Source organism: Molothrus aeneus, unplaced genomic scaffold, assembly GCF_037042795.1.
Source record: "Molothrus aeneus isolate 106 unplaced genomic scaffold, BPBGC_Maene_1.0 scaffold_34, whole genome shotgun sequence".
Classification (NCBI taxonomy): Eukaryota; Metazoa; Chordata; class Aves; order Passeriformes; family Icteridae; genus Molothrus; species Molothrus aeneus.
Window position 1 is genome coordinate 2,258,159 of NW_027099005.1, and position 11,865 is coordinate 2,270,023.

Genomic DNA, 11,865 nt, shown 5'->3' on the forward strand with positions numbered 1-11,865 from the left:
CGCTGATTGGTTGTAAGCAGTGATGGGCGGCACCCTCGGAAAATGAGAGGCGGCGGAGGCGGGAACAGCCTCTCCATTCCCTCCCAGTACAGCCCAGTTCATTCCCAGTACTACCCCAGTACAACCCCAGTACAACCCCAGTGCCCCTCCGATCCCTTCCAATTCAGCACAGTCCCTCCCAAAACACCAGAGTCCATTCCCATTCCCTCCAGTTCCTCCCAATTTCATCCACAGGGTGCCCCAGTGTCCCCAGTCTTCCCCACAATGTTCCCAGTGTTCCCCAGTATGTCCCAGTCCTCCCCAGTGTTTCCAAGGACAGTTTAATTTCTCACAGTGGCCGTGGCAGCCAAACCCAGCAGTGGGGTCAGAGCAGTGCCCATGGCCACAGCCCCTTGCAGTGGCCCAGTGCAGCTTGGGCTGATGATCCACCCTCACAGCTGGCCCAGGGCAGCTCTGCAGTGGCTTTGGTGGCACCTGGTGCTGGCACACACCTGAGCAGTGTGTCTGTTTGCAGTGGGGAAACTCAGGAGTTTCAGATTGCTTCAAAAAACCCCAAAAAGAGAAAACCCCTCTTAGGCTGAGTGCAGCCAGCTCTCCAAGCACAGCAGGTCCCAGGGGAGTGAGGACAGACAGGATGGGGCTGGGCAATGTGGAGCAAGGTTGTCCACAGTGGGTCAGAGCTCCAGGCACAGCTTCTGTGAGCAGGCCAGAGCTGCTGAGGAGACACCCTGGGTCAATATCAATCACAGAATGCTGCAATCATCTCTGCGCTAAAGAGAAATAAAATAAATACATCCTTTAAAATAAAAATGTGTATTTCTTACAAGTTCTTTGAAATCTTTCTCCATCACTGGACTAGGAAAACTTTAATGAGCCTCTCAGGGCTTTGGTGTTGTTTACAGCAGATTCAGTCCCTGAGAGAGTGTTCAAAAAACTTCTCAAGAACTCAAACTTAAACTCCAAAGCTTCTTGAAGTTTTAATGGGTCCCACAGAGGAACATGACTGAGCAAGTGTCCCCAGGTTCCAGGTAGAGCAGAACCCTGGAGGCAGTGATGACAGCTGGGGACAAACAAGGCCAAGGTGTCTCTGGTGCTGAGCAGAGCTGGATGAGTTTGAGGAATGCCAAGGGCCAAGGCCTGAGCCCCAGGGCCTGGCCAGGCAGATCCTGTCCCTCCCTCCTTGCTCAGGGCTCTTGCCGGGATGGGCACTGGCACGTGGGGATGTGCAATGCCAAGGACAGGAGCATGGGGCGGCCCCTGCCCGGCTGCTGAGCAGGGACAAGGAGGCCATGAGGCCCCAGGCCTGCAAGGGTCACTTGTCTCCTGCTCCTGCCTCAGGCCCAGGCCCAGCAGCCATGGCCAAAGTGCTGCCCAAGTTGGCTCTGGCAGGGCTGTCTTGCAGCTGCTGCCCATGCCTGTGCCCTGTGCAGCCCAGGCTGTCCTACGGTGTCCCTGCCCTGCGCCTCTGTCCCTGCAGGCTGTCGGCATCCCCCGCCTGCCCCACCTGGCTGGGCCCTTCCTTTGCTGACAGCTCTGCCTCCTGCCTGCCTCTGCCTGCCCACACAAAGCCTGGGGCTGGCCCAGACTCCTTCTGGGGGATGTGTTGCCTCACAGCCCTGCCCTGGGCGGGAAATTAATTTCTCTTTGGTTCCTGTCTGGCCCTCTGTATCTGCCCTTTGCATTAATTCTTTCTTTCTCTGTCTGTTCTGTACTATGTCAAAAGGATCCACCATCTCTGAAACCACCCTTCAATCCCTCCCAGGGCTCTCCTCTGCTGTCCTCAGTCTCCACCCCACTGAGTACAGAGCTCCTTTGTCCCTATATTCTGCTCATGTGCTTGAGGCCTCCAAACCCCACATTGGAAATCTCTGGGTCCTCTCCAAGGTGTTGGCAAATGAAAACATTCTGCTCATAGTCTAAGAAAATCACCTCAGGACACGACCAGTCAGACCTGTGTGTCCTGGCTGCTTTTGCCTTGGAGCAATCCTCGGATAGATAGATAGATTTTTTTAGGCCAAATTCCAGATTTGCCCATGGGCACTTTGATGTGAACAGCGATTATTTTCTATTGGAAGGAAAGCAGAGGCCCAGTGTTTCAGGGGCAGATGAGCAGCAGCCTCCAAGGGCCAAGGCAAGCCAGACCTTTATGGAATTGCAGCTTGTGCCTGAGAGAATTCCTTGGATACACAGAATTTGGGAGGTAGAATAGAAGTTTTGGCCACTGGTCCCTTGATGAAAAGGCTGTTTCTTTTCCATCTGAAGGAAAGCAGAGAGCCCCAGGGTTTGATGGTAGATGAGAAGCAGCCCTTGGGAGGCCAAGCCAGCCAAACTCGTCTCTCCTGGCAGCTTTTGGTTGGGAGCTATCCTTGGATATATGGAATTTAGGGGCCAAATCTCAAATTTGGCCACGGCCCTGGGACAAGAAGACTGTTCTATTTCCATTGGAAGGAAGGCAGAGAGCCCCAGTGTTTCAGGGGTAGATGACAATTGGCCATCAGAGCCCACAACACCAGCCAGAGCTGGCAGGTTTTGTCTGGGAGAAACCTTTCATGTAGTGAACATTTTAGGAAGAGTAGTAATTTTGGCCGTGGAGGAACAAGATTCTTTTCCATAGGAAGGAAAGCACAGAGCCCCAGTGCTTCAGGGGCTGATGAACTGCAGGCACCAGAGACCAAGGCCAGCCAGACCTGTCTGTAATGGCAGCTTTTGTGTAAGAGCCATCACTGGATATAGACTTTTGGAGGAGGAATCCCAATTTCAGCCATGAGCACCTGGAGAAGAAGGATGGTTCTTTTCCCTTAGGATGGAAAGGGCAGAGCCCCAGTGTTTCAGGGCAGAATAGAGGCAACCACCAGAAGCCAAGGCCAGCCAGACCTGTCTGTACTGGGAGATCTTGTCTAGGAGAAAAAACCCTTGTATGTAGGAATTTTGGAGGACAAGTACCAGTTTTGGCCATGGGTGCCTGTGCCGGAGGGATTGTTCTTTTCCATAGGAAGGAAAGCACAGAGCCTCAGTGTTTGAAGGCAGGTGAGGCTCAGCTCTCAGGAAGACAAGGTCAGCCAGACTTGTTGGTAATGGCAGCTTTTGTCTGGGAGCAATCCCTGGACATTGGGAATTTTGGAGAGGGAATCACATTTTGGCCATGGATGCTTGAATGAGAAGGGCAGTTCTTTTCCATTTGAAGGAAAGCTCAGAGCCCCAGGGCTTCAGGGGTACATGAGAAGAGACCCTCAACATGCCAGTCAGGCCAAGCCAACCAGGCCTGTTCCCTGTTCCCTTGGATCCATGGGGCCCTGCAGGGTCACAGTGGTGGTGTCATATTGGATCCTTGGTTCCATGAGGCCCAGATGTGTCACACTGGCCCCTTGTTTCCATGGGGCTCCAGAGTGTCACAATGGTCCCTTGCTTCCATGAGGCCTTGCAGTGTCACAGGGGTCTCCTTGGTGCCACAGTGTCACAATGGACCCTTGGTTCCATGGGGACTCACAATGTCAGAAGGGTCTCCTTGGTTCCATGAGGCCCTGCAGAGCCCCTGGATTCAACGAGGCCTCCAAGCATCATCATGGACTCCAGGATTCCATGGGGCCCTGCAATGTCCCAATGGACCTTTGGTTCCATGGGGTCCTGCACTGTTCCATGGATCCTTAGTTCCATGGGGCCCTGGAGTGTCACAATGGACTCCTTGGTTCCATGGTGCCACACAGTGTGACAGCTGCCCCTTGGCCTGCCAAGACTCCAGAGTGTCACAATGGTTCATTGCTTCCATGAGGCCTTGCAGTGTCACAATGGCCCATTGGTTCCATGGGGCCTGTATTGTCACCATGATCCCATAAGGCCTTGCAGTGTCACAACAGAGCATTGGTTTCAGGGAGCCCCACAGTGTCACTATGGTCACCTTGGCTGCACAAGGCTCTGAAATATCACAATGGCCCTTTGCTTCCACAAGGCCTCCAAGTGTAAAAATGGCCTCCATGGTTCCATGAGGCCCTGCCGTGTCACAATGGACCTTTGATTCCATGATGCCCCAGAGTGTCACAATGGTATCCTTGGTTCCATGGTGTCAGAATGGACCCTTCATCCCATGGACACCCACAGTGTTCACTGCAGTCCCCTTGATTCCACCAGGCCCGGCCATGCTCTAATGGCCCCTTGGTTCCAGGGGGTCCCAAAGTGTCAGAACAGTCTCCATTGCTCCATGAGCCCCGCAATGTCACTGTGCTCCTCTTGGTTCCACAGGGCCCCACAGTGGAACAATGGACTCTTGGTTCCATGGGGTTCCTCAGTCCCAATGGTCTCCTTGGATCCGCAGTGTCACAGTGGCCCCTTGGCTCCATGTGGCCACGCTGTGTCACAATGGCTCATGGTTCCATGAGGCCACACAGTTTAACAAGGGACCCTTGCTTCCATCAGGCCTTGCTGTGTCACAATGGACTTTGGTTCCATGAGCTCTCACACTGCCCACAGCAGTCTCCTTGGTTCTGCAGTGTCACCATGGACCCTTTGTTCCATGAGGTTCTGCAGTAGAACACGGTCACCTTGGTTCCGTGAGGTTCTGCAGTGTCACAATGGACCCATGGTTCCACGAGGCCTTGCTGTGTCACAATGGCCCCTTGGTTCCAAGAGGTTTCTCAGGGTCACAATGGTCTCCTTGGATCCACAGCATCACAATGGACCATTGGTTCAGTGTGGCCCTGGTCTCCTGCTGGGCAGGTTCACCCCTGAGCAGGCAGTACCGGCCGGATAGCTCAGTCCTTTGGGGACAGACTGTCCAAGTACCCAAGCCGCTCCTAGCCACAGGCAACCTTAGCAAGCTTAAGGGATATCAGCTCTTTTTAGTTATTATCAGCTCTTTTGGGTTCAGCTCTTTTGCTTGCTAAGGTACCGTTGCAGGCCGACCGAAGGGCAGACGGTGTGAGAGGAGAAGGCAGCTCTGGAGTTCCACAGCGATGGCTTTATTGGCGTCTGTGAAGGGTTCCAGCAACGGCTCTTCTGACCAGAATGGGCTAAAACAGCCCATTATATAGGGTATAGGGGGATCCAAAATTGTCCAAGAGCAGGGGTTAAGGGAAAGCAACCTATGGGGTTACAGAGAGATAAGTTAGGGTTGGAGAGGCAGAAGACAGGGGCTTCTTGCTATGACTTGGCGTTTCCTATCTTTAGGCCTCTGCTCTCCACGGGGCCTTTGCAGTCCCTGTGCCTGCTCCAACTCCACTTTCTGTTTTTAGAAAAAAGGTGCTCCCTATAGTTCATGTGAAACAGTGAACAAGGCACGAGAATCTAGATAATACAGTAACAACTACAAGGAGACTCCACAACATTCCCTTAACCAAAGATGCAACCCATCCTGTTAATCCCCATTGACCGAAAAGGTCATTGACCCAGTCTGGGGTTTTTTCTACTTTCAAGTCCTTCGCGAGTTCTTTCAGTTTCTGGATGTTTGCATGGATGGATTCCAAGCATGAGGAGAGGTTGAAGCAGCACATCCCTTTGAGGTCTTCACAGCCGTGTCTGTGGGCAAGAAGCAGGAAGTCGATTGCTGCTCGATTTTGGAGCGAAGCCTGTCTTGTGGTTTCTTCTTCCTTTAAGAGATCACTCAAGGCAGCAGATGTAGCGTTAGCTTGTTTACTGAGCCAGCACCCAAGGTGATTGATTTCACCGAGGGCTTTAGCTGCAGCTACCCAGGGTAAGAACAGGGAGAGAGCAATCTTTTTTGGTTTGTTCCAATTGTACAATTTGGGATCACAATTTTTATCAAATTCAGAGTAGGACCTTTTTTGTCATTTTGATTCACTTTCTTTTTTCCAATTATGTAACAGGGTGATGTTTGGAGTAAGGGTAGAAAGTTTTCCAAGGGTACAGGGACCTCCCTGGAGTCGGGATCCCAGCTCATATTCTGTCACCACAGATGAGAAACATTCCCTTGGGTAATACTTTGGGGTGGTGAGAGGACACAGAGATCACACGAGCTGTGTAATTACACCAATCGTGAGAGTTATAGGCTTTAATTGGTGATATCTCTTTTCAATATGTGTTTTTGTTCTGGTCAATTTCTGGCCAATTGTTTTTTGGACCTCTAAAGTAAAATTTGACACAGTATGTGGCCTTGGAGGACCCCAGCAGGTGCAATTCTTGGGGTTCCTCTTGAGCATTGGGCAGAATTTTTGTCCACTCGTCCCAAGTATCAGCTGCATTGGGTCTCTTACCTGTGGTGCGGAGAAGCTCTGAGTTATAGACAGGCCAGTCATCTGCTACAAAGGGAATTCCTACTAGACATGTGGAAAGTGGGTTATCAATGCTTCCCATGGACAAGCACATGTTGCTCCTGTTTTAATGTTTTTGCTAAGGTTACCCAAACATTATGGCTGGGCTGTGGGCTAATCCAGCCGAAGGCATGCAGTACGGTGAAGAACATCCAGGCAGCAATGAGGACAGCAGCAACGGAGATATTTTTCATCTTTGGGCAGGAATAGGGCTTCTGATAGGGAATATAAGCAGAATTTGTTATCTTTATGATGAGAGGGTTTTCTGCCTTGTTCTTTTCATGTTCCCCTCCTCCCCCCCTTTTTCTTTTAATTTCTAAGCTACTCTAAGGGAGGAGGAGTGGGTAGAAAGTTAAGGGGTTTTAAAAGGTAAGGGAGAGGGAATAACAGGGTATTTTTTTTTCTTTTTACTTTCTTTAAATACAAAAAAACAGTGTAACAACATATAGTTCAGAGAACACTTTTGTGTTAAGGCTATCTATGGTTTGATGCAGCAGAATGTTATTTAGTTTTTAATTTTGTCTGCTGTCACGTGGTGGGACGATCTGTTCTTGTGTTTGTGGGTATTCGGCGACGTCTTCGTCTCCAGGCAGAGCTGGTTTGGTTTTGAGGTGGTCTTGTGTTTTCCTCAGGAGCGTTCTTGTCCCCGTTTGCAGGAGTAGTGTTCGCAGTGCCTGAGTATGGCTTTATGTTTTTTCCTGGGTACCACCTCGGACTGGATGGTAGTAGCACGCACGCATATCCTCTACCCCAGGTAATCAACTGGTGAGGCCCAGAAATTTGGTGTGTTTCAGGGTCCTTCACGAGCACAGGTGGTTTCTCAGTGAGCTTTGCTTGGGTGGTATTTGCAAAGTGGCGAAGTATTGGTGGGTCAGGCTCTGATGCTGTACAGTTCAGGAAGCTGATGATGTAGAGAGCCTTGCAAAGTCTTTCCACTGGAGATGTGATTCTCATGTCTCTGTTCTGTTGATCGAGGACTCTTTTGAGGGTTTGATGTGTCCTTTCCACGATGGATTGTCCTGTGGGGTTTACAGGTATGCCAGTCTTGTGTGCTATGCCCCATTCATTGAAGAACTCCTTTAACTTGCGGGAAGTGTAGGCTGGTCCATTACCTGTTTTAATCTCTTTTGGTACACCCAGGGTGGCAAAAGCGAGGAGAAAGTGTTTTATTGTGTGCATGGTATTTTCTCCTGCATGCGATGATGCAAATACTGCTCCTGAAAATGTGTCGACCGATACATGCACGTATTTTGACCTTCCAAAAGGTGCAAAGTGAGTTACATCTGTCTGCCACAGCTGGCAGCTATTCAGACCTCGGGGATTGACTCCCGTCCCCATAGATGGTATCTGATAGTTCTGACAGTTCGGACACGTAGCCACGATAGCCTTTGCCTGATCCTTTGAGAGCTTAAACATTCTCATAAGGGCAGGTATATTTTGATGAAAAAATGCGTGTGACAACTTTGCCTGGGCAAAGATGTTAGGAATATTAGCAGTTTCTGCTGCCATTGCTAATGCATCCACTTTCCTGTTGCCTTCTGCAACAAAACCTGGGAGGTCTGTGTGTGACCTCACATGCATTATATGGTAAGGTTGCTTTCTGTGGGAGATTAGGTGTATTAATTTAGAGAGCAGTTGGTACAACTTTGGATTAGAGACCTCTTTGAGAAGAGCATGTTCTGCTCTCATCGCTATCCCAGCGACATAGGCTGAATCTGTAACCAGATTGAAAGGTTCGTTTTTAAACTTTTCAAAGGCTCTGACAACAGCTGCTAATTCTGCGATCTGTGAGATCCCTCCACTATTTGTATGTCAGAGTGCCAATCTTGTGTTTGGGGGTCTCTCCATGTAACCACCGACTTGTGGGAAGACCCTGAGCCATCTGTAAAGAGGGTTAGAGCCTTGAGAGGTTTTCTACTTTGGGTTTGTTTTGGAATCAAATGGAAGGTTACATCAGGGTTAAAAAGTTTGTGTTTTGGGATCCTAACTGAAATTTGGCCCGTGTAGCTATCCAGGGCAAACTGGAGGCTTTCATTGGTCTGGATCAAATCCTCAAAGTCTGTAAGAGTTATTGGTAAGTATATGCATTCAAACTCACAACCTGAAAGAGAGCGAAGGCGAGTCCTTGCCATTTTTATTAAATGTGCAATGACCTCCTGGTAGGTGGTGAGTGTCTTTGTGGGCTGGCTACTTGTAAAGACCCATTCCAGTATCAACAAAGGGTCTCAAAGCTGAGAGTCCCATTGGAAAATCAGTCCCTGAAATCGAGGTGCTTTTCCCAGGATGATGAACTGGAAAGGCAGGCTGGGCTCGAAGCGATGGGCTTTGCGTGAAGACAGGGCTTCCTGGACTTTGGTGATGGCACCTCTGGCTTCTTCTGTGAGAGTGCAGGGAGAGTCCAGGTCCTTAGGTCCGCGAAGAAGCTTGAACAGGGGAGCAAGGTCCTCTGTTGTAATTCCTAGCAGTGGACGTACCCAGTTGATGGATCCACACAGGCTGTGTAAGTCCCTGAGGCTCTTTGGGTCGTCATTTATGGTGAGCTGTTGAGGTACGATGGTCCTTTCCCGGATCTGGACTCCAAGGTAAGTCCATGGCTTGGTGTACTGGATTTTATCCTCACGAATCTCCATTCCTGCCTTTTCTATGGTTTCAATAGTCTTTTTAACTGTATTGTCCAAGTAAGCTTTGTCTGAAGCACACACCAGGATGTCATCCATATAGTGATGGATGATAGCATCGGGGAATGATTTCCAAATGGGAGACAGGATGTGAGCCACGTACCACTGGCAAATAGTGGGCGAGATTTTTAGTCCTTGAGGAAGATAACGCCAATGATATCTTTTGAGCGGGGTCTCCTTGTTAAGAGAGGGAACGGAAAAAGCAAACCGTGGAGCATCCTCAGGGTGCAGAGGAATGCTGAAGAAACAGTCCTTAATGTCTATGATAGCAAGTGTCCAGTCTCTAGGCAGCATCGATGGGGAGGGCAGGCCAGGCTGGAGGGGGCCCATGTCCTCGATGACCTTGTTGATTCTGCGAAGGTCGTGGAGGAGCCTCCACCTGTTTGTCCCAGGCTTTGGTAGAATGAAGACCGGAGAGTTCCAAGGGCTGTTGGACTCCACTATGTGGCCTTTTGCGAGCTGTTCTTCCACTAGGGTGTTTAGGGCGCGCAGTTTGGCTTTATTGAGGGGCCACTGTTCAATCCAGAGTGGCTTGTGACTTTTCCAGGTGAGACGAGGTGTTTCTGGCAGCGCGCTTAGCTCAGTGGCCCCGATTAGAAATCCTGAGTGGGAATACGTAGGGAAGCTCCCCACTGTGATAGAACGTCCCTGCCCCAAAGGGTGATGGGGGCCCTTACCACAAATGGACAAATGGTTGCCAGCTTGCCTTCAGGCCCTTCCACGAGGATGTTGTTCCTGCTTCTCATGGACACTGTAGCTCCGCCAATCCCTGAAATCATGCCTGCAACAGGTTGTAGATCCCAGTGTGCTGGCCATTCTGAGCGGGCGATGATGGTCACATCAGCACTGGTGTCCAGCATCCCTGGCAGGTGGGTCTTCTCACCTTTGCAGGTGAGGCCGCACTCGATGGTAGGCTTGGATGGTCCCATGACTTGTGCCCACATAGCTGTAGGGTTGAGAGGAATCTGTTCCCTGTGATCCTTTGGGAGTAAAAAGGCTTGTGCTATTGGAGTTCCCTTTGAAAGAAAAAACGGTGAGTCTATGCAGCATACCTGGACGAGAATCTCTTGTCCTGGCTGCACTGTCAGCACTTCTGGAACAACGAAGATCTCCTTTGGGCTATTAAGAGAGTCACCTATAATTAAAATGTGCGAAGGACCACCTTTTGACCCATATTTGCCTGTGGGAACATGGTGAACATTCTCATTATTAAAGTCAATGGACAAAGCAGTTACCAGTTGACGGTGGGTTCCCATCTGGGTTGCCCCGTGGGTTGGATCCTCTTCTTGTGGTCTGGAACGTCCTGGGATGGTGCGGGGTTGGGTCTGGGTGGCCTTTGATTTGTTGTCAGCGCCCGGGGCTCGACCGGGCGGCGCAAGGAGTTTAACGGATGCTGCTGGTAGCGCTGCTGATTCTGGGGTCTGTGGTAATTGTTACGGTGGTATCGGGGGGGTGACCTCTCTGGGCAATCCTTTATATAATGTCCAAGATCCCCGCAGTGATAGCATCTAGCTTGGTCTTTAGAAGCTATTACTGCATATGCACCAGAAACTCCTTCAGCAATACCTTTGGCAACTGCTTGGGCCACTGTATTTTCAGTGGACATGTGACGTGTACAGCATTCCAGCATTTGCTCTATGGTGGGGTCTGTATCCACGGATAGAGACCTCAAAATGGCTTTGCATTTTTCATTAGAGTTACACAAGGCAAGTTTACATAAGAGTTCCTTCTTTGCCTCTGTGCTCTCTATCTGTTTCTCCAGAGCATCTCTAAGTCTGTCCACAAATTTGATAAAACTTTAATCTATCCCTTGTTTAATAGTAGTAAAATGCGTTGTTGGCATTGACTCATCATGCACGAGAAGTAAAGAGGTTTTTGCTGTGATAGCGACATCCTGCAGTGCCTCTTTATTCAAGGTTTCCAATTGGTCTGCTGGTTTCTGTAAGTCACCTTCACCAGCTAGTTGGTATTCTGTAAAATTCATCTTATTAGCATCCACAGAATATGAATCTGATAATGTTTTTAAATATCTTTTCCAATGCCTGTCCCATAACATATATTCTGCTGGGGACAGGAGGCAGTGTGAATTTTTTTTTATATCGTGGGGAAGTAAGACATGTGCTGAGAACATGGCTTCTAAGAAATTTCTAAAAATATGTGAGCTTCGCCCATGTCCTATGGCTATATTTCTTAATTGCACTAGTTCCTTATTCGAGTTCGCCTTCCATGTCTTTATAGTGGACTCGCCACCATTCCGTCCTTGCTTATATTCTACTGGGAAAGCATTAATTTTCTGTGCCAACTTCCAATCTCCAGCCTTTGTCGCTTCTATTTTAATAAGAGCCCATGGATCCGTGTGGATCATATCAGAATCAGATTCACTGCAAGAGCTCTGGTCCTCTGAGGAGGACTGAGGGGGGGTTGCTATCCGTGACTTGCGCTGTTTTCGTTTAGAAGCGTTTTTTCAAAGGTTTCAGTGGCTGGGGGGGGAGACATGGCATGACCTGGCCACGGGGAGGCGCCAATGGAGCTGGGATGGCAGCACAGCACGCACAGGACCGGGTGGGGGGGGGTAGCACTTTGGGGGGTCTCTGGGATTCCGTTAGGGGGGCATTGAGGGTGGGCGGGGAGTTGGGGGGACACGTGGTCGGGGCAGGGGGGCTGGGTGGGGTGGGGGTGCGGGCATGGGGGGAGTGGGGGGAAGCCAGCAGTGGGACCGGTCTGGGGTGCCGCAGTTACGGGGTGGTGTGGTGGGACTATGCTTGTGTGAGGTCCCCCTGCTGTGGCAGGCAGGGAGCAGGGGGAGGGGGCAGGGATGGACACGGGCTCGGGAGCGGCGGGGCTGTGGCTCTGGGAGCCGTCGGGAGGGGCCGGGCCGGTCGGAGCCGGGGCGGGGGGAGTGGGGGCGGCGGGCGCGGCGACAGGAG